This window comes from Manacus vitellinus, unplaced genomic scaffold, assembly GCF_001715985.3.
Source record: "Manacus vitellinus isolate BGI_N305 unplaced genomic scaffold, ASM171598v3 scaffold_21_pilon, whole genome shotgun sequence".
Lineage (NCBI taxonomy): Eukaryota > Metazoa > Chordata > Aves > Passeriformes > Pipridae > Manacus > Manacus vitellinus.
The window spans coordinates 8,107,044-8,127,534 of NW_021939546.1; the positions used below are offsets into that span (position 1 = coordinate 8,107,044).

Below are 20,491 nucleotides of genomic sequence, written 5' to 3' on the forward strand. Positions count from 1 at the left end.
TGTGCCGGTGCCACTGGGGCGCCCGGGGGAGCAGGGCTGGGCGGCAGCACTGCTGAGAGCGTGGGAGAAGTCTCTGAAGTCCCACGGGAGTTAGCCCGTCGAGGAGTTACCCCTTCAAGGTGTTACCTCTTACAGGCTGCTTTTGCCTCGTAGAACACCCATCATCCCACTTGCTGACGGTCAGGTCTGAGCAATGTGGAACTCAGATGCACAGCTGGGTCCGGCTGAGGTCCCATCCCAGCCGTGGGTCCCTTGGGGTGGGAAGCCGCTCACCTCTTCTGACCCCCCCACCCGGGTGCCCAGTCTCTGATGAGTAACTGCTCCTCTCTTGGCTCTCTCCACCACGCAGTGTGTTTTGGGACCTGTACTGCGCAGCTCCCGAAAGGCGAGACACTTGTGAACATTCGAGTGAAGCCAAAGCCTTTCATGACTACGTGAGTAACAAGTTTCTAATCCTCACGGTAATTATGGTGTTGGGGAGCTCCGGCGCACGGAGAGCCAACCTAACGTAACTGACTGACAAAAACCATGGGGTTTTTTTAACCAGCAGTGCTCTGATTTGACTGAACAGTATTTCATAATGTTGCAATTATGTAAATGAGCTCAGATACTTATCTTAAGCACTTAAAGGCATTTGGGTAGTGGTAGAATTAAGAAGTTTTGCCTAGCAATGGACAACAAAGCGTTTGTAGGGAGTCGATGGTGGGATTCATGCTGAGGACACCTCAGTGGTGAGATGTTTCATGCTGAGGTCACCTCAGAGGGTGGGCGGGGGTTGGATTTTGGTGGGGAGGAGCAGGGGGATTCCCCAGACTGCTGTTGAATGCCCCAGTTAATATCTCCCTGCCTTTGGCAAGGCTAGGGGCTTCCTTGGTTGTCTGAGTCCTCCTTTGATCCCAGCAAGGTAGAGGTGTTGGCTTGGTTGTAGGTGGGGTTGCAGACCCCCTTGGTTGATTGTTGTGCATATTGGCTCTCTGTGGTTTGGGTTGTTCTCTGCAGAGGTGATAGCCTGAACTAGGGATGGATGATGCTTCTGGGGTGGGATGCTGGAACTGAGGTGTCTCCCAGAAAGACACTCCTTGGCAAGAGTGCATGGCATGTCTGCTCCAGGGGGCGATGGGTGGGCTGCCTACTCCCGTCCTGCACACATCGCCCACATCTGCAGCGTCGGGAAGAATGTGCATCAAAGGATTAGTCACCTGGCTGTGGGCTTGGACCCCAGTCAAGTGAGTTTAAACCTTGTAGCAGGAGCTGGTTTTGTCTGCTCCAGGGAGACTATGGTATGGAAACCATTTTTCCTCCCTTCCCAAGTTTCTCGTTGCCTCAACATGCCTGGGTTGGGATGTGTGAGAGTTTGCTGGCGAGCAGCACCAGGCGAGTGTCTCGGGGACCTCCACAGCATTCCTGCGGGCTGGTGTCCTGGTTGCCCTGGGGCAGGCAGTGCCAGGCTGCTGGAGGGCCTTGGCTGGCTGCTGAGGTGCCTTTCCTCTCTGCCCATCCTGCTGGGTCATGGGGGACGTGGGTCTGGGTATTTGCTAGGTGGGGTTTGTCCGTCTGTCCGTCCCTCCCCATGGCCATTCTCTGCATTGCTTGTTTTTACTGGGTCGGATTAAGATGGTGAACTTCTGAACTGAGGGTCAGAGCTGACAACCGGCAGCAGATCTAGCAGTGCTTTGCTCTGTGTGAGTAGCTGCTCTCTTTCTAGGTGTTTTGGGCCAAATTGTGGGGGTTTGGGGAGCCTGGATGGGACTGCGGGCTCATCAGGAGCAAAGCAAAGGTAGATCTTTGGGCAGCAAAGCCACAGGTGAAGATGACATTAGCAAGCAAGTCATGGTAATGCTCCATTCACAGCAGCCTCCTCATCATGTCTGAGGATTTAGTGTATTTAGAGAAATTAATCTTTTTTTAGCTTGGTAATAATTCTAACAATAGGCCTGAGTGCATTAGATGATTCGCATAAACTTCTTTAATACACGTTGCTTTAAGCTTACAGTAAATAGACACAATCCTGATTGTTTTTAATTCTCGGTGTAATGCAGTTTTGTAACAGTCCCAAGTGCTTTACCTTTTGGGCTTTACGGCAAAGACTTCTAAGAAGATTTTCACTCTCCTGTGCCTTGGCTTGGTGGCACTGGGTTGGTTTCCCCAGGCATGTTTTGACCACAGGGCGGGGATTGTGCTTCTCCTCCCTGGCGTGGCTGGTGGCGGATGCTCATGGCACAGTCCCTCTCCGAGGAGCGGTGTTTTCCCGGCACAGCGTGTACTTTACAGGGCGAGGGACCTACCTGGCCAAAACTTAAATATTGACCAAAGAACCAAACGATAACCATGGGAGCGTGAATAGAACCTTGTTTCCCTTCAGCTTCCAGGGCAGGCTGCTGGTCCCGGCGAGCATGGTGGCCGGCCTTGCCGATGGTTGCTGGGGCTGGAACGCTGGTCTTTATCAAGCACCAAACCCAGCGACCCATCAGTGGTGCATGGCAGCTGAAATGGGATATGAGCCCCAAATGGAGCTGGATCAGCGAGTCATGAATCACTTCACGTGGTAGTTGTGTTTAAAAATATCCCAATATAAGTCTTGCCGCAGATTGGTGGAGCGTTGTATCTACACTTGGCCAAGGATGGGCAAACTCTGTGTGCCCAGCTTGGTGTTTGCACAAAATACGGTGTTTTATGTATGTGTTTACCATGGTGCTCTTAAGGACAGAAGGAGGGGATGCTCTGGGAGCCAGTTGGGTCTTGGTATGTCACCGTCCCAGAGCCAGCACTGTGTAGGGGTGCTTGCCTGGGAGATGCATCGGCAGGCCTCGTTAGCAGGGTGCTAATGATGGGATTTGCATGCTGCATCATTTCCACTTCATCTTCCAGCATAACCGTATGAAAACTATTAGGAGCAGCAGGACAAATTGCTAATTTCCCCCTCCAGTTTTAAATCTTTAGCAAAAAAATAAAGTAAGGAGAAATCCCACCACTTTTTTTGAGAGGACCTTTGAAAGGCGTGGGCTCTTGTGATCTCTTAGGAATATTGCTTTTTACGTTTCCCCTGAGGTTTTTCTCCCAAGCTGGGACAAAAGCCTGCTGGAAGTCAGTGGAAAGGTGCTTGTTGGGGGAAGAGTGATGGGAGCAGGGATTCACCTGGCACAGGCAGGAGGAATCCTGTGATTGTCTATCCTTCCATGTCTGGCAGGATTGTGTGTCTGTTAACACAACTATTGAGTTGTGTTGATTGGAGGGTTGTTAGTCAGCCTGCCCCACCTCTATCAAAAGAGTCGATCCAAGTTAACAGCACCACAAGCACCCATCAACTCCTAAAACTCAACCTGTAGCCATTGATTTAGGCTCCTCCACTGGGCAAAGCCCCATGGAGAGCATGCCAGCGTTATGGCACGCTCCCGGAGCCGGCGAGCTTGCAACAGGATCGCTCGGCATGACAGGGGATTTCAGCCGCCGCCTTATCTGGGAATTGGCCGATGGCTGGTCGCAGTTGAGCATTTCAACACCGTGAAAGCCAATACAATTTGAGTTAGCGGTGATGACTGCCAGTTTAAATACCGCAGTGAATTTCTGTCAAAGAGCTAATACACAGAAAGGGGAATTGCAGAAAACTTGATCACCAGAACCACTTCAGTCGATTTTGGCCTCGAGCTACAGAAAATGAACTTAAATCTAGTTGACTGTTGCTACATACTTTTTTGTGGTATTGCTCTGCCTGCACGGCCAGCTCAGAGTGTCAACATGCAGGAGAGAAAAATCAGGGTAGGCTTTGGCTGACAAAGACTTTGACTTCATCTTTCCCTTCCTCTGTTCCCCCCAGTTTTCTCCTGAGAAGAACCTGCACTTGGGAGCATTTGAAATGCTGTTTACTTTGCAGCACAAGATCTGCGGAGCTGTGGCTTCAACTTGCCATTAATGCGAAGCATTGATTTATTTATTTTTGTTTTTAACTTTGGAAAGCTGCTGCAGTTCTTTCTAACTCAGGTCTGGAAGGATTCTCTGCAGTAGTGGGGGCAGATGCTGCTGGAAAGGTGGTGGTTGATATGGGAAAAGATGATGTGTGTGGGGCTCATGTCCTCCCATCCTGGTTGATCACAACCAGGGCTCCTCCCTTTTTCCCCCATCTGAAACAGTTCTCCTTGGATTGAGATCTCAGTGAGAGGTTTCTGAACCGCTTGGAGATGGATGGATGGAGTATCCAGGCTTGCTGGTGTTAGCATGCAAAACTGCTCAGTGGGGAATGAGATAAAACCCAAGGGATTTGGAAGGGTTTTGGCCTGCTGGCAGTACAGACTGGGGGTTGTCCCCCAGGCACAAGAGTTTGAACCCCAAACCCAGTTGTTTCCCCTGATGTAGGTGCCCTTCCAGCCACGCTTTGGGAGCATGGGAGATGGTCCTTTTCTGCTGGATCTGCCCATCACACCTCAGCCGGCTGTGGGACGGGCACCCTGTCCCAGCATCGCTGCCTGGGTGTACCTGGGCTGCCAGGGAGCTTTCATGTGGTGGTTGTGGTTAAAAATATCCCAGTGTGAGTCTTACCTGAGGTTGGTAGAGCATTGTATCTACACTTGGCCGACAGTGGGCAAACTCTGTGTGCCCAGCTTGGTGTTTGCCCAAAATACGGTGTTTATGTGGCAGCATTTTATTGTCACATCAACTTCTGCTCTCCAGGGTCTGTGTGGCCATCTCATGGCATGACACCTTGGCAGGTGAGATGGCTGTGTGGGAGGAGATGCTCTTCATAGATGAGGGGTTTGGTGGACCTCCCTTGTGAGGTTCTCTTTTTGCTTCAGGACCAGTGAAGGCTGTGAGACCCTGGCTCGAGGCACCCATGGCTGTGTGGAGTGGGACCAGCAAGTGTTAGTGTTGGGATCCACGAGTACATCTGTGGTGGTGGTCCATGAGAGCTCCTTCTGCGGTGTGCAGCCAGTGTAGTGAAAACATGTTGCCTAGGAGAGCAGATGTTTTTGGGGCAGGTTTGGCACAATGGAGGGACAGGGGTTGGGAACAGCTTTCTGTGGTTCCCATGAGCCCCCACAGGCATTGCCTGAGCCTTGGGCACGTGGCTCAGCCAGCAGCACACACAGGTCTGTCCTGTTTCCAGCTCTGTCTGGGCTCCATCCAGCTCTGCTCTGCAGAGACAGGGCTCCCTGGTAGGTAACCAGAGGAGAGGAGTTTCCTTCAGGAGTGGCAGGCTGCCAGGAACAGCTGCAAAACTCCACATCACTTTAAAAAAAAATTACAACAAAAATAAATAAATCCAGATATTCCGTCTCCTGGTATGGCAGGGCTCAGGCTTCCCTCCCAGTTTAGGGTACCAGTGAGCCTGGGTGTCCCTTAAATCCTGCTCTTGCTGGAGTACCATGCAAAGCTGGATTAGCTTAATTTTATATTTTACACAATTTTGGCTGTCACAACAGACCAGCCTCCTCTGCCACTTCCTGCTGCCCACTGGCAGGACCAGGGCATTTCAGAGTAGCACCTTTCCATGGGTGATGCTGATGGAGAAGCTGCCGTTGTGAAACCGGAGGTCAGAGCCCAGAGCTTATGTCTTAGTCTTTGACTGGGGAGCCTAAATATTTATCCTGTTCTGTCCCTAATGAAAACAAATTGTCAACAGTTGTTCAGTAACTGACTAAATTAAAATCTGTAATTAGTCAATTAGATTAAAGAGTTGGCACAACCTGATTGTATCATGCTGGTTAGGTTATTAAGAGAAAGGGTGTGATTTTTAATTACTGAATGCTAATTTTGACGGTTTCAAATGGAAACAGACGTTCCCCCCCACACCCCACCCTGAGTGCCTCTGCAAAAGTAAGGCAGGGGATGGATTTTATATCAACAAATGGTGCGAAGATGCAAAGTTTCTCCGGCTCCAATCCGGGAGGGGCTTCTCCAAAAAAAGCTGGGAGTGAGATGAGAGGAGAGGAAGGATTTCCTCAATCCTGCCCGAGGATGGGAGGACAGGTGGGGATTTGTGTCACGGGTGGGGACTCCCTGTACAGATGGGTGCTGGGGTGGGTGTCTGGGTGCTGCCCATGGAGGTTCTGCTCTGCCACCCCATCGCCCATCTCCGAGTGTGTGTGTGTGTGTGTGTCAGTGTGTCCTCGCCTTGCACGAGTCCATTTGCAGCAGAGAGGCAGATTTGAGTATTTTTTATTTTCTGTGCGTTTTTTGTATTATTTTTTTAATTCCCTCCCCCCCTGCCTGGTGCTTGAGAGGGGCCAGCTTCCAGTGGCAGTCAAAGCCGGGAGGAGGAGGAGGAGGAGGAGGAAGGCCTTGCTGGCGAGCGCAGCAGCCCGCGCCATCCCATTGTTTGCCCCGGCGGCCACGTGGGCGAGCGCGGTGAGGCCGGCGAGGGGACCCGCTGCCGGCGCGGGGCTGCGGGGGGGGGCGGCCGCCCTCCGGCAGCTGCTGGGCTCCGGGAGAGCACAAAGCTCACAGCCCTGCCCTCCCCGGTGTTCTGGGGTCCCTTCGGAGGAACAAAGAGGACGAGGGGCTGCCGTGCCAAGCTGTGCCGTGCCTGGGAGGTTGGCCGGCACGGGGGGAGGTGATTCTGTCCAGCAGCAGCGGGCAGCGGGGAGGTGTTAGGTCAGGACGCCGTGTGTTGGGTACAAGTGAGACTTTCCTGTTCTCCTGATCATTTCCTTCCTTACCTTGGAAACTTGGATTTTCTCCTACCTTTTGTTCCCTATTTTTCTCTTGTAAAGCTGTCCCTGGTTCTATTGGAAACAGCTGCCAGAGCTGGTCCGGGGAGCGGGCGGGGGGCTCTGGCTGTTCCTCCTCTCTCACCGCTCACGCCCCCGTGGCAGAGCTGGCACCACCGAAATGGCACCCGGCTGTGCGAAGCTCTCGCTGGTGGGGGGATGCTCTAGGGGGGAGCTGCTGCAGCCACGTTTTCTCCTGGTTTTCCTTATGAACAGAGGGAGAGCGGTGCAGCACCCGGAGCAGCTCATGTCCAGCCCGGCTCGTGCTGGGGATCTGGCCTGCCCTGCGCACGGGAACCACGGAGCGGGCTGTATCCTCATGAGCATCACATTCCCACCTTACCAGCATCTCCCTCATGGGTCGGGGAGGCTTGCTGAGTCCCACTGAAGCTTCTACTCAGCCTTGAGCACTTTCCCCCTTATTTCCCATCATCTTTTCCTTCCGAGTCCTCACCCTGCAGATCCCTGGGGGGTCACCCCAGGGCTGGGGTCTCGGCAGGGCAGTGCTTTCCTCCAGGCTGGCAGGGAGCGAAAATGTCTCTTTGGAAGTAAACAAATACCTCACCTCTGCCTCAGTTTGGGGTTTAGGTTTTTTCTTCTCTCGAAACTCCTGCTCATGGCCACACAGGTGCCAGGAGCTGAGTTCAAAGCTACAGCTGTGCAGTCAAGGGGGGGATTTCCAAAATATGGGGTGGCTGCTTGTGGGTACCACTTCCCGTGGGTCGTGGGACCACCCGGCTGCCCACCCTCCCACTGCCACATCCCTTCTCCTATCCCCATAGCAGGGTCACCAATCTGCTGTGCTGGCCAGGGTGAGAGGGGCACTTGAGGGGCTTGAGTAAGGTTTGGAAATGGATAGGGCACAGCTCCATGTGGTAAAGCCAGCTTTTCTTTTGTCTTAGATTTGTACATTTAATTTGTATCTCTTTTTGGATAATAGGAGAAACACTCTCCTGCACGAGTGTAATGCTGCATGCATGGTGGCTGTTAATATCAGAATTAAGGAGAAAAAAAAGTGTGTGTATATATATGCAATTATATCTACACAGTATGCAGAATTAGGATATACATATGTATATAGAGGTGCATGTGACTGTATTTGGGGTGATGGGACAGAGCAGTGCTTTTATTCTTCCCCCTTCATGGCCAGTGCCACCACAACTAGTGTTTTTTAACAAGGTGGTTTCCACCTCTGCATTCCCCGGGCCGGGTGGGAGGCTGTGGGGTCCATCCGTCTGTCCGTGTGTGAGGCTGCAGCCTGCTGCCTTAAGATAAAGTCCAAAGGAAGACCTCTGGCTGTGTCTTAAGCTAACATTTTCTTTTTAATTTTTTTTTCTTAATGTTTCTGCATCAACCCTTGAACATTTGATCTGGTGCCTCTCCTCCTGGGGTGCGGCGGCTTTCTGTAGTGAAAATGAGCTCCCGCCTCCCCTCCTGCCTGCCTCAAACAGGGTCTGAGGTGGGGGAGTTTCCTTTCTATTTTCCTTGGATTTGGGCTGTTTTTTTACAATCTCACAGGGCTGAGCTAGCACCTATAATTGGAATTTTTTGGCTACAAACCAAAGCAGGGGATGCACTGCAGTGACTCTAACTTGCTGGTGAGCACAACCTGCCCGACACAGCTGAGATGCTGGCATCCCATGGTATTCCCAGCAGGCACAACAGTCCACAGGCAGTCCCTCCTACCTGGATTTTCTTCTGTGCCTGCCTCCAGCCCCAGCTCTCACCTGTGCAGCTCCCATCACACCCAGGGCACCTGATCCAGCACCAACTGGTGCCCACCAAGGCAAGTGGCAAGCTGGCATCCCCTTTCTTCCAAAACAGCCTTGCTGTGAGGGTGTCCCAAGCCTTGACTTGGCTTTTTTATTTCTGGCAAATGTCAGATGGGAAGTGGCCCTGTGTCAGCCCATGGGCAGCTGGCAGTGCTCAGCTTTGTCCCCAGACAGGTGGGGAGCTGTTTCCTACCTCAAGCAGTGCTTTGCAGCTCAGCCTCTGGGCTGGGGAGCAGTTGGGAGCCTGGTTGTTTCAGGTTGTGGTTTTTGCCTGTTTTTTTAAAGTGAAAGGCAGGGCAGGCTGAGGAAGGGGGCAGGGCTCTTACTTGAAGTGCCCTGGTTTGGGGTGAGCAGATAAGGGTGCTGTGTCACGCTGGGCTCCCCTCCCTGCCAAAGTCCAGCAGAGCATCCTCCTTGCCCTCCTCTTCTTCTGGCACTCACTGGGTGCTCATTCCTATAATTGGAGGGAGTCCCATTGGATTAAGGGCAGCCTGTGGTGCAGGACCTGCTTGAGCCTCCACGTCCCCCTGCCCGGGAGTGATGTGTGCAGCGAGGAGGAGGGAGAGGTGCTTCTCTCCCCCTTAGCTCCTTTCTGCTGGAGAGCTGTGCAGCTGGTGGGGTGTAAATCACACCCGGCCTCCCCCTGCCCATCTGCCTGTGGGATGGTGGGGGGGGGTCATGACTGGTAGCAGCTTGGGGTGACTCTCCATTGCAGCTTCAGCTGTGCTCCTGTGTCCCTGTGGCTCTGGTAGAGTGCCCACTCATCCCTGAGGAGCAGAACCTGACTCTGCCTGTTGGTGCTGGAAATCCTTTGGCTGTTGGGGTCTTTCTCTGCAAAATGTTGAACAAGGAGGTAGGTCCTCCTCCAGAGCACACCCTGTCGGTGTTGGTTTGGAGCAGGGAGAGCCACGCTTTGAAACTCTTGGTCTCATCAGGGGGGCTTTTGGTGGGGGTGTGCTCTGTGGGATATGGCTGGGGATGAAGGTGGGCACTCACAAACAAGCAACTGCTCTGTGTTGCACATGGGTACCTTCAGCCCAGCTCAAGCCCCCATGGAAACCCCAAACCAGATGGTTTTGTTTTATCCTGGGCATCGCAGTGACAGTAACACCCAAGTGCTTCACACCTTTGTCAGTCTCCACTGGAGAGAAACTTCAGGCTGAGGATCCCAGGGCTCGTTTCATCGTTAAAAGCAGATGTACTTGCTTGTCCTAGAGCCCTTCAGGGTGTCGTGGCACGTCCTGACAGCTTGTCTGTCCTTACCTGCAGTCATCAAGGAGTTTTCAACATGACTTATATAAAGCCTTTGTACTTGGATTGCTCCACCGTGCTGCACAATGGCTTCTTTGTCATCCTGCCAGCTAATTAATTTTAACTTTTACCGTTGCTCCAGCGTGATGCATCGTCCGCGTGGTCCATTTGAAGCTTCTCCCCCACCTTAAGTGTTTTCCAAGCAGTTTGACTTGTTGCTGCTGAACACTGGAGAAATCAGCTGGCCCCGCTGGTGCTCATCTTCTGGAGAAGGAGCTGCCCTCACACTGCTGCTGGAGCCAGGGCTAGTGAAGGAAAAGCCATTAGGAGGCTCAGGTTCTCTCCAGTGGCTTGTTTCTCTTGGCTGGAAGCTGAAGGTCTCCACAGAGAACATCCTCTGATGAAAATAACAGGCTCTCGCTCCCCGGCTGGTGATTGGCACCGCGAGTATCTCACAACCAGAGGGGAAAGCCTTGGCTGTGTCTTCAGGACAAAAACCCTCGTACTCAGGAATGTCTATGCATGGGGATGTGATGATGGTTAGTTCTGGAGCATTGGGCTCTGTTTGGTTGTGTGCTGGAAACTGGGTGCCTTTCCTTTGCATCCTGTGAGCAAACGTCTCCAGCACTGGCTCCGAGTACCAACACAGCATCCTTGGTGTAGCAGGGAGCTTAACCCTGCTACCCCTAGGATGTTCAGAGAGGAGCTGAGCATCTCCCCAGAGCTGCCTGGAGAAGGACCAGGAGGAATGTGACTCCAGCTGGGTGTCTCAGCCCTTGGGGTGGGACGAGCCAGAGTATTGTCCTTCCCGGGTAGGAGGGATGGAGATGACCACATGCATAAACATCAGCTGAATGTGCAGTGCTGTGGCAGAGGGAAGTTCCCCTCTGCCCGGGATGGGGACGGTGGCAGGTCAGGGAATATGGAATTGCTGCCTTTGTGTTTAATCTGGTTATAAGGATGGCTATTAGAGATAATGAATTTTGCCTGTCCCCGCCGTTGTAATACAAGAACCCAACTGTCTTTCAACACTGCGAAGGTCACTCCTCTTTATTTCTGGTTGTAAATATTGCTTGTTACAGATGTTTGGGGTTGACGGACATGGCTAATTAAGTTTCTCTTGCCAGCCAGTTGGCAAGGTGTAGGGGTGCCGGCATGGGGGTGAGGTCGGAGGGCAGGACCGGAGCTGGACAGCAATGCCAGCAGCCCCTCAGCATGGTGGTCTCAGCCCCACTGCAAAGTGGGGCTGTGTTTGCACAGACCCTTGAGACCCTCGTCCCTCTCTTTATTATGCATTTGGAGCAGGCTGGTGGGAAGAAGGCAGCTTTGGGAGTTTCCATTTTGCTGTCTTCCTTTGAGGGGAATTTAGCAGGAATTGTCATACCTGCTGTCCCCACCCTGACCCGAGGGTGGGAAGAAAGATGCAAAAAGACGGATCCCCATAATTTTTGCCATTGGGTATCTTTTGCAGCAGTGCCAGCAGAGGCTTTTTCTTTCCCAAAGAGATTTTAACATGGGAACGATGGTATGCTGGGTAGCAGAGCCAATACCTCACACCGAATTAGCACCAGGAGGGGTTGGGAGCCCCTTTCCCTGGGGCATGAGGCCAGTTGCTTCCCCGTGCTCACCCTGCCAGGCAGGAACCGGCCGCGTGTGCTGCCTGTGCGCTTGGAACGCAGCACGTGCTCCCCGGCTCCCCCCGTGCGCCTGATTTATGCCGCTCCACATTTTCTCCTCCTTTCCATGCCTCTTTCTCCTCTCTCTCCTTTTTTTTTTTTTTTTTTTTCCCTTGTGCTGCCTGTGAACTGCCTTGGTTTTTGTTGTTTTTTGTTGGTTTTTTAATTCCCTTATTGCTCGCAGGCTTCCCCATTATCCCAGCAAGCTGCAAGATTTAGGGCTCCCTGCTTGTGTGCATTCAGAATGGGGTTTTATCCTCCCAGAGGAGGGGACCGTGGTCTCCATCACCCCGCTGGGACGTGATCCCTGGGCGGTGAAAGGGCTGTTTTTATTATTTTATTTTACGGTCGCAGAGCACAAGTCTTATATCCCCGTTCTGGCTGCTCCTGGCCATGGATTGCAGCAAAACTGGCGGGGTGGCCACGGGTGCCCATCGCCTCCGTCCCAGCGTCGCTGCCGGGCGTAGCGCCGGCCATCTGTCCCCTCCCGTGCGGCGCCGGGCTGCCGGCTGCTTGCCGAGGCATCAGGGCTTGCCCGGCGTCTGCGAGGCCACGAGAAAAAAAAGGAAAGGGGAAAAAAAAAAGTTCCATTTTTGCTTTGTTTGCCCTCATTTCATATGCATAACCTCACTTTTTGTTGCCTTTTTTTTTTTTGCCTTTTTTTTTTTTTTTTTTTTTGTCCATCCCCCTGCTGCTGTGCCAGGCACATCGAAAGTTTGCTGGGTCTTGCGTGCGTGTGCGGATGCCGAATAATTTTATTACCCACCTGGAAGGGAGCCAGCACGGCGTGCATCGCACAGGAGGTGGCTGCTGGGGCTCCTTCCCTTTGCTTTCCCTTTCCCAGCTGCCCCCCCTTTGCCTCCGCTGGTCTCCCGCCGGTTGCATCATCAGCATTACCCTTTTATTTTATTTTTATATATATTTCTTAGGGGTTTTTTTTGCTCCTTAAAGGGTTAAAACCGATGGGGAAGTTCAGCTAGCACTTGCAAGATATGGTTGCCTTAGCAACAGGCCTCCTAATCTGGTAGGTGACCTGAGAGACTGTGGAAGATGCAGGGGTTGGTTTGGCATTTCATTATTTCATGAGGCTGCGGCTCTCCAGCTGGTTCCCTTCCCAGCGCCGCCACCGCTGCTGCTCCCCCCACTGCCGCCCCCGGCATTCCTTGGCAAAGCCTGGGGGGGTGGGGGCCAGCACCATATTCCCCTCCCTGGGTGCTGGTGGGTCCTGGACCTCTTGCCCAGGGAGGGGGAGAGGGCTTCCCGCAGCCCAGGTGATAATTATTTGACTTCGGGGTTGTCAGGATGGTTTCCTGCCTTGCCTTCCCTCCTTCCAAAGGATTTACCGTGGTGGCCTGGTAAAATAATCTGTGTGGCCCCAAGAGCTAGAGTTGCACTAGTTGGCACTTGGAAAACCTAGATTTCAGAGTCTGTGCTGCACTGTTGGGGTGAAGCTCATCAGTGAGGCTCAAACAAGCTGATGGGGCATGAACAGGGTAGCACGAGTTCACAGTAGTTGGAAAAGGTGATGGAGTTGAGATGCAGCATCCAGCCAGCATTTTGGGGAAGATTGGTGGGTTTGGGAGGAGCATGGCAGTCTTATCCCAGCTGCTTTAGGCTCCTCTGAGCTCATGGGCCAGCTGAGCACGATCAGCATATGCCCATGGATGGATGGACCAAGATCTGGGTGTTTTGGTGCTGTAGCCACGGCCACCTTCTCTTTTTTTTTTTTCTTGGGAACATCCTCAAGTTGGCATTTCTCAGCTCTCTCCCTTTTCCCTTGCTGTAGTGACCACCTGCTAGTCCTTGCCAGCGGTGGGGCTGTCTAAATTAAGAAGCTGCATCAGAAAACTTCCCTGCCAAATATTTGACCTCCCTAAATCTCCGTGCACTGTTGGATGGGCACTGAAACTCTTCTGCCTGCACAGTCCCATGTGGGATTTGCATGGATGTTGGTCACACCCATCAACACCCGTCAGATCCTGGTCCAAATCATCACTGAGCTCTTTGCCACGATGGTCAAGCCACTCTCTGTGCCCAAAACCAGGATGTTTTCCTTCTTGCTGGATGCTGAGTGGTTACAGCGTATGGCACTGCCCTTGGCATCCAGCCAGGGTGGCTGGGCAAGGAGACTCTGGGGGAAGGGAGGTGTCCGAGGGGCTGGGGCCAAGCTCCCTCTGGGTACCAGTGGAATAAAAGGGCTCGGATAGCGCCAGAGGCATCCCATTCCCGCAGATCCCAGCGTGCAGACCTCTTTTGTTTTTTCCCCCTCCCACTATTGCACGGCGGTGGTGGCAGCTGCCTGTGGACGCCGGGGAGAGCTGCCTTTGTTTATCCGCCTCTCCGGCAGAGCGAGCACAGGGATGCTCTTGGATCGAGGTGCTGATCTGTCATCTCCAGGTTTTATGCATCCCCAGACAAGAAATCAGAGGTGCAAAGCGCAGACTTTTTTGTTACTTATCGCCGAGCTCTGTGCAGAGCGCGGCTGCTGAAAGCAATCTGGTGTCTGCGATGCCCAGATTTATGGTTTCCCAGCCTCATTCAAGGTGTTGGCTTCCACTGGGAAGCAGAAAACCTGGTTTGAGCCATCAGTGCAGGATGAGAAGACCATTCCTTGTAGTCACATTGGACCTCAGGTCTGGTCCCCAAGCTGGTGAATGCCCCTTGAGCCTGTCATCACCCTGGGTTGGAGAGCATCTCCCTTGCTCCATCTTATCTAGCAGAGAGAGGAAGACCAAAGTCCCAGGGAGCTGGAATGGCTCAGCTTTCCCTCTGGGTCTCTTCTACTCAGGTCATGCTTCTCTGAATTTCCTGCCTACCCTGTCAGGGTAGCAGAGGCAAAAGTTGCCCCTCAGTGAGCCATAAATAGGTAGAGGAAATCCAGGCGAGCCAGCAGAATCCCTAGAAAGCCCTCTTTTTGATCGCTTCATCCCTTTTTTTTTTTTTTATTCCCCCCAATCTCTGCTTTGTGAGGTTTTCCAGGATTTGTCCCTCTTGGCGGGGATTTCAGACGGTCAGCCGGTTCCCCAGGCATGGACAGACGGACAGGCTGCCAATCAGCCGGCACGCACTATCCTTCTGCAGAGACACAGAGGCTCCTGGGTCTTGAGTACAGGATTATACGTTTTTGTTGTTTGTTGTTTTGTTTTGTTTTTTTTTTAAAGAAAATCAAAATTCCCAGGGAAAATATATTAAAAAAAAAAAAATCTCCCCCCCCGCCTCCGCCCTGCTGAGAAGCAGCTCTGCGATGGCGGCTGGAAAGCGAAGCCGTAAGTGTTGCGCGTGCCATCTGCTCCGCTTGGATCGCGGGAGCGGCTGGAGCCGGCACAGCCTTGCGGGAACGGGGGGGCAATGTTTGCTGGGGTAAAGATAGGGTCCCCCCCACCCCATATTCCTCCCACTTGGGGTCCTCTAGGTTGGTTTGAAGTCCAGGCTGGGGTGCTGGAGCCCCAGCTGGTGATGCTTGGAGGTGTCCCATGCATATCATCAGGAGGATATGCAGTCCCTTCCTCTGCAGGTCATCCCCAGCATGAAGATGGTCATGGGGTAGGATGAGTCATGTGGAAGGGAATGGCCAGTTTTTGGAGTGTTTTAGGCATCTGCAGCTTCGCTGGCTGCCTGAGTTGGAAGCACGTGCTGGCAACAAGGTGCTCTGTAACGTAGGGTGCATCTCATGGGGACCTCAGGTGATCACTGTCCCAAGAGCAGCTCAGCATGATACATCTGATCCTCCCAGAGGGGATATCAAAGGAAAAATCCTTCCCCAGTAAGGAAAAATTATATGCCATCTTTAAAAACAAAGAAACATGTTTATTTGTGGGTTTGTTATGGGAGCACCTCTGGGTTCCCACACGACTTCCTCTGCAGCCAGGCTCCTGCTGGCTCTTTAGCCGGGGCCACCAGAGCAGCTGGGTTTCCCTCTCCTTACCTGTTTTTACAAAACTGGTATTTTTTTGAGACTTCCCAGTGGGTCAAGCCAGCAGACACACAGGTGGAGTGCAGAGGGAACCTGGGCATTCTCCCTCTGAAGGCATCTGTGTGCTGCATGTCCTTGGCAGCTGTGCCATGAGCTTGTGCCGGGTTGTAGGTGGTTGCCTTGTTCTTTAGGGGTTGTCAAGAGATGACAATCCCCAGAATGTGTGATACCCAACCTGGGACATCAGTTTTGACTGCAAGGACAGCAGCTGTAGAGAGCCCTGACTACCCCTTGGCTTGGCTCCACTGCCAGCATTTTTGGTGTGTGGATGTATGTCACATGTGTCCTATGTATGGGCTGTATATGTATGTACATGTATATGGTTTAATCCCAGCCAGCAACTAAGTACCACTCACCTGCTTGCTCACACCTCTGCCCCAGTGGGATGGGTAGGTGAATGGGGAAAACAGTAAAACAGAATGGGTTGAGATAAGAACAATTTAATAATTGAAATAAAATACGATAATAGGAATGAAAAGGGAGATGACAAAAAGAGAGAAATAAAGCCTATGAAAGATAACTGGTGCACTGCATAGTTCCTTACCACCCAGCGATGCCCAGCCTGTCCCTGAGCAGTGATTTTGCTTTCTGGCCAACTTCCCCCCAGTTTATATACTGGACATGACAGTCCATGGTATGGAATATCCCTTTGGCTAGTTTGGGTCAGCTGTGCAAGCCATGCTACCTCTTGGTTTCTTGTGCAGCTCCTTGCTGGCAGAACATAGGAAGCTGAAAAGTCCTTGACTGAGAGTAAGTACTACTTAGCAACAGCCAAAACACCAGTGTGTTATCAACGTTGTTCTCGTACTGAATCCATAATACAGTGCTGTACCAGCTACTAGGAAGAAAATTTAACTCTATCCCAGCCAAAACCAGGACAATGTACTATTTTTTTTTCTATTAGAAAAGGTTTGCAGAGGTTGGGAACTTGGAGAGGATGCCTGATGCTTCTCCCCCACCTCTTCCCATGCAAATGCAGTCACTCCTCTTCACTTGCTGATAGAAGGAGCAGCAGCCTCGTGAGTGGGTTGAGCCAGCAGAGAAGGAAAAACGCTCTACAAACAAAACCAGAGGGCTTGTAAGGAGAAACCGGAAGCTGAGGGAGCACAGAAGTGGCTGGAGAAGGTGTCTGAGGGGGCTGCAGAAGGCTTTTGATCATGCTGGACTTTGGGACAGGGTAGAAGGAACCCAATTCAGTGTTTCCCACACTTATTCCCAGTCAGTGACCACAGTCAGACCTTCAGAGGGGTTTCTGACGTTCAGCACTGGCTGCAGTGAAAGCTTGTTAGAGCCTAGCCTTTTATTGGGGAACCTCTTAGGAGCCCCAGCTCGACTCCATAGAGGAGAGTAGTTTGTAAGACACGTCCTCCTCTCCTAAACCTGGCATCCAGGAAGCGCCACTGTGCCAGCAGCGTGTCGGCTTTCCGGAGATGCCCACTGCCTTTAGCCATCCCACCTGACCAGGTGCTGCTTGCAGGTGGTGGGTTGACCCTGGCTGGATGCCAGGTGCCCCCCCAAAGCTGCTCTGTCACTTGTCAGCTGGACAGGGGAGAAAAAATACAACAAAAGGCTCGTGGGGCAGGGTAAGAACAGGGAAAGATCACGCACCAGTTGCCATCATGGGCAAAACAGACTTGACTTGAGAAAAATTTAATTGAATTTATTGCCAGTCACATCAGAGTTGGGTAATGAGAAATGTAAACTAAATCTTAAAGCACCTTCCCCTCACCCTTCCCTTCTTCCCAGGCTCAACTTCACTCCCGATTTTCTCTTCCTCCTTCCCACCAGCAGCAGAGGGGGGACAGGAAATGGGGACTGCAGTCAGTTCATCACAGTTTTCTCTGCTGCTCCTTCCTCTTCATGGAGAGGATTCCTCACACCCTTCCCCTGCTCCAGTGTGGGATCCCTGCCACGGGAGACAGTCCTCCACACACTTCAGTGTGGATCCTTGCCACAGGGCTGCAGTCCTTCAGGAACTGCTCCAGTTTGGGTCCCCTGCAGGCCACAGGCTCCTTCGGGCATCCCCCTGCTCCAGTGTGGGCTCCACCACGGGCTGTAGGTGGATCTCAGCTCCACCATGGACCTCCATGGGCTGCAGGGGACAGCTTCCTAACCATGGTCTTCCCCACAGGCTTCAGGGGAATCTCTGCTCCAGTGCCAGGGAGCACCTCCTCCCCTTCCTTCTGCACTGACCTTGGAGTCTGCAGGGCTGTTGCTTTCATATTCTCACTCCTCTCTTCTCTGGCTGCAGTTGCTCCTGCACAATAAGTTTCCCCCCTACTTAAATACATTATCCCAGAGCCCAGTACATTGCAAGTAGCTTGGAGTGCGGCACTTTGGTGGCTACCCCTGAGCCCAGCGTTCAGAAATTCATTAATTGGGCTGGAACAATTATTTTTGGCTTTTGCAGAGGGAAAGGCTATAAATAATCACCCTGCGAGCTTGTGCGGTGACTTTGCAGACTCCGTGGGGGGGGTTGTGTTGGAGTTTTTGTGTTGTTTTTTTTTTTTTTGCTGCCGGCCGACTGGCTTTTTCTTGGCGGCCGAGAGTGGGAGACTTATCTGCAGAAAATACCATTTGAGTTGATTAAAGAAACTCCTGCCATTGGCCCAAACTCCCAAAGTTTTTGCAGAAACGGTTAAGCTTTCTGAGAAACCGCCTCAGGGACCTGCCGGGCTGCAGCCTGGCCCTGGGGCGGTAGTGGTGGGGACAGGGGGAAGGCTGCCCAGGCTCAGAGAAGGAAAACAAAGCAGAAGACAAAGGATGCCAGTCTTGGAGGCATCTTACCAAGGAGGACTTGCTGGGAAGAGGTGCGAAGGGGCTGTGGTGGTAGCCTTCTGTGCTTGCACCTCTCCGACAGCAGCAGCTTGCACAGCCTTCAGACTAAGGGATTTTGGTCATTATGGAGCCAGGTTTCAGCCAGGGACTGATCCAGAGGTGCAAGCCTGTGTTTCACAGCACCCATCTCTCAAGCTCACCCATCCCAACACTCATCCAACCCCCTTAGAAGCCAAATCACAACAGCCTCAGCAGGAGCAAACAGCATCTAGTACACCTTCTTCTGTAAGCCCTCTGTCGCATCTAAAATAAATTTGCATCTAAATTGACAGGCTGATTTTAATGTCTTCTGGCTATAGAGCTCTGAAGGCCCAGGCTTCCCTCGTAGGTGGGCGTGGGGCATCATCCCTGCTCTTGCTGGGCACTGGCATGGTGGCACAGAGCCATCCCAGGGCAGAGGTGGGAGAGGCATAGGGTGACTGCTTGCAGGGAAGCAGAAATGTAGTATTTCCTTTTTAAAAATAACAGATTATTGAAAGGTCTGGGACTTACAGGCTAGTGACTGAGAATGGCCAGCACTGGAAGACAGCAAGCGGGCCTTCCCTCTGGGGATGCTGTTCTGTGCCAGGCTGCTCAAGCTCCAGGGCCCTGGGTTTGCAGGAGCACATCCCACATCTCTCTCCTTGCCTGCCAGCAATTAAAACACATCCCTATCGTATGTATGGGCTGCCAAAGTCAACAGCCCTAAGGCACTGATGTCCTGGAGTGTGTTGCTTTGGCCGGTGCACCCCTTGGTACCCAGGTTTGTGGAGCATCGCTGGGGCTGGAGCTGGAGACAGCGTGAGGAGCTGTAAGAAGGAGCATATCGGGAAAGGCTGCCTAGAGCAGAGCATCTCTCGAGCAGTCTCGCCGTGGCAGCTTTCCTTCGTCATCCATTATTTATTTGATCCTCTGCAAAACAAATTCGCTCCTCAGCACTGATTCTGATGACGGTGCTCATTTTACAAAAGAGGTAAAAGGAACTGGTTTTGTTCCCGGTCTGAAAGACTTGAACAAAAAGGTGTGTTTGCCTGCCGCCTTCTCTCCTATATCAGCGAGATAAATCTGCAGGGTTTTAGAGTGGTGCTGGAAATTTTGGAGTCTCAAATAGTGAACCGTCAAGTGATGCTTTTCCCTGTTGATCCCCATCTTCTCTGGACCCCTCGCAAGGGTGTTTGCTATGGCAGGACCACAGGGGGACCAAGATGCTCGACTCACCTCATAGCTCACAGCTGAAGGTTTCTTGAGGGCACAGCTGTGTGTACAAGGAAAAGGGGCTTCATGGGATGTGTCTCTTCCCCACGTGTGCTGTTGGAGGGCAGCTCTGCTTTATGGGTGCACAAATAAGTATATGCTTAGGGTTTGGGGCCAGTGGGGTGGTTTCACAGGGTTATTGGGGATGTCCTCAGTCACACCAGTGGACAAGCCAGCTCCGCCTTGCTTCCACCAAGCAAGCTGGAGTGGTGGGCTGAATGCGGGGCCGGGAAGTTTGGAGGGAGGAGACGGCGTGTCGGAGCCGTGTTCGTCAGGATGGAAATAACTGTCAGCCCCATTCAATCTGTCGCCTTGTTCCCGGGGGACAATTGCAAAACAGGATTACTGGTACTTAAAAATTCATAGAAAACGTTTCTTATCACAACGTCATAATTGTTATGACTCAGAAGAGTAGAATTGCCATTTTCCTGTGCCTTTTTTCCCCCCCTCACTTTTGTTGCATACCGAGTCCCTAGCTGCAGCTGCGGGATCGTCAGGAAAGAAAAAGAAACAACAAACCAGGGCAATGCTTTATTTTATGCTAACTGCTGCATTTGACTTGAAAATGATGTCCCACTGGGTCTCGTGGTCAGCGTATTACGGCGTGATGGATGGCTGTCAGAGCGGCGGTGCCTGGCAGATTGCGATGGGTGGAGGAGAACAGATGCCCGGTGACTTCAGGGGCTTTAGCGGAGCCCGGGACTGAAGAGTGGAAAACAAAAGCAGATGGGAGAGCTCTGCTTGGGCTAACTATTCTTCTCCGGCCACGTGTCAGGGAAGAAAGCTCGTCGGGTGGCCCTGTCCCTTCTGTGCTGTTCCTCCGTGGTGAGCTGGGCTGCCTGATGAAGCCATGGGTGAACCCCGCTTGACCTGAGACCTGAGCCTATGTGCAAACCACCACTGCAGGTTTCTAAAAGTGCAACCTTTTACCCTCCTGAAAGAACTGCTTGCGCTCCATTTGATGGTTCTTGTTAACCCTTGGCCCTACTGATGGATCCAAGGCAAGACCTGGGCAGGCTCCGGCGGTTACCCTTTTGGAGGGTGTCT

General features: G+C 52.4%; 1 protein-coding gene across 1 annotated transcript in view; it reads left to right on the forward strand.

Annotated features, from left to right (window-relative positions):
- The first annotated feature begins 354 nt into the window (after positions 1-354).
- Positions 355-20,491, forward strand: part of SSBP3 (single stranded DNA binding protein 3) — a 54,085-nt gene continuing 33,948 nt past the window's right edge. The window contains exon 1 of the mRNA XM_029959667.1: positions 355-434. The gene's annotated coding sequence lies outside the window, so the exon portion shown is untranslated. The remainder of the gene's footprint in view (positions 435-20,491) is intronic.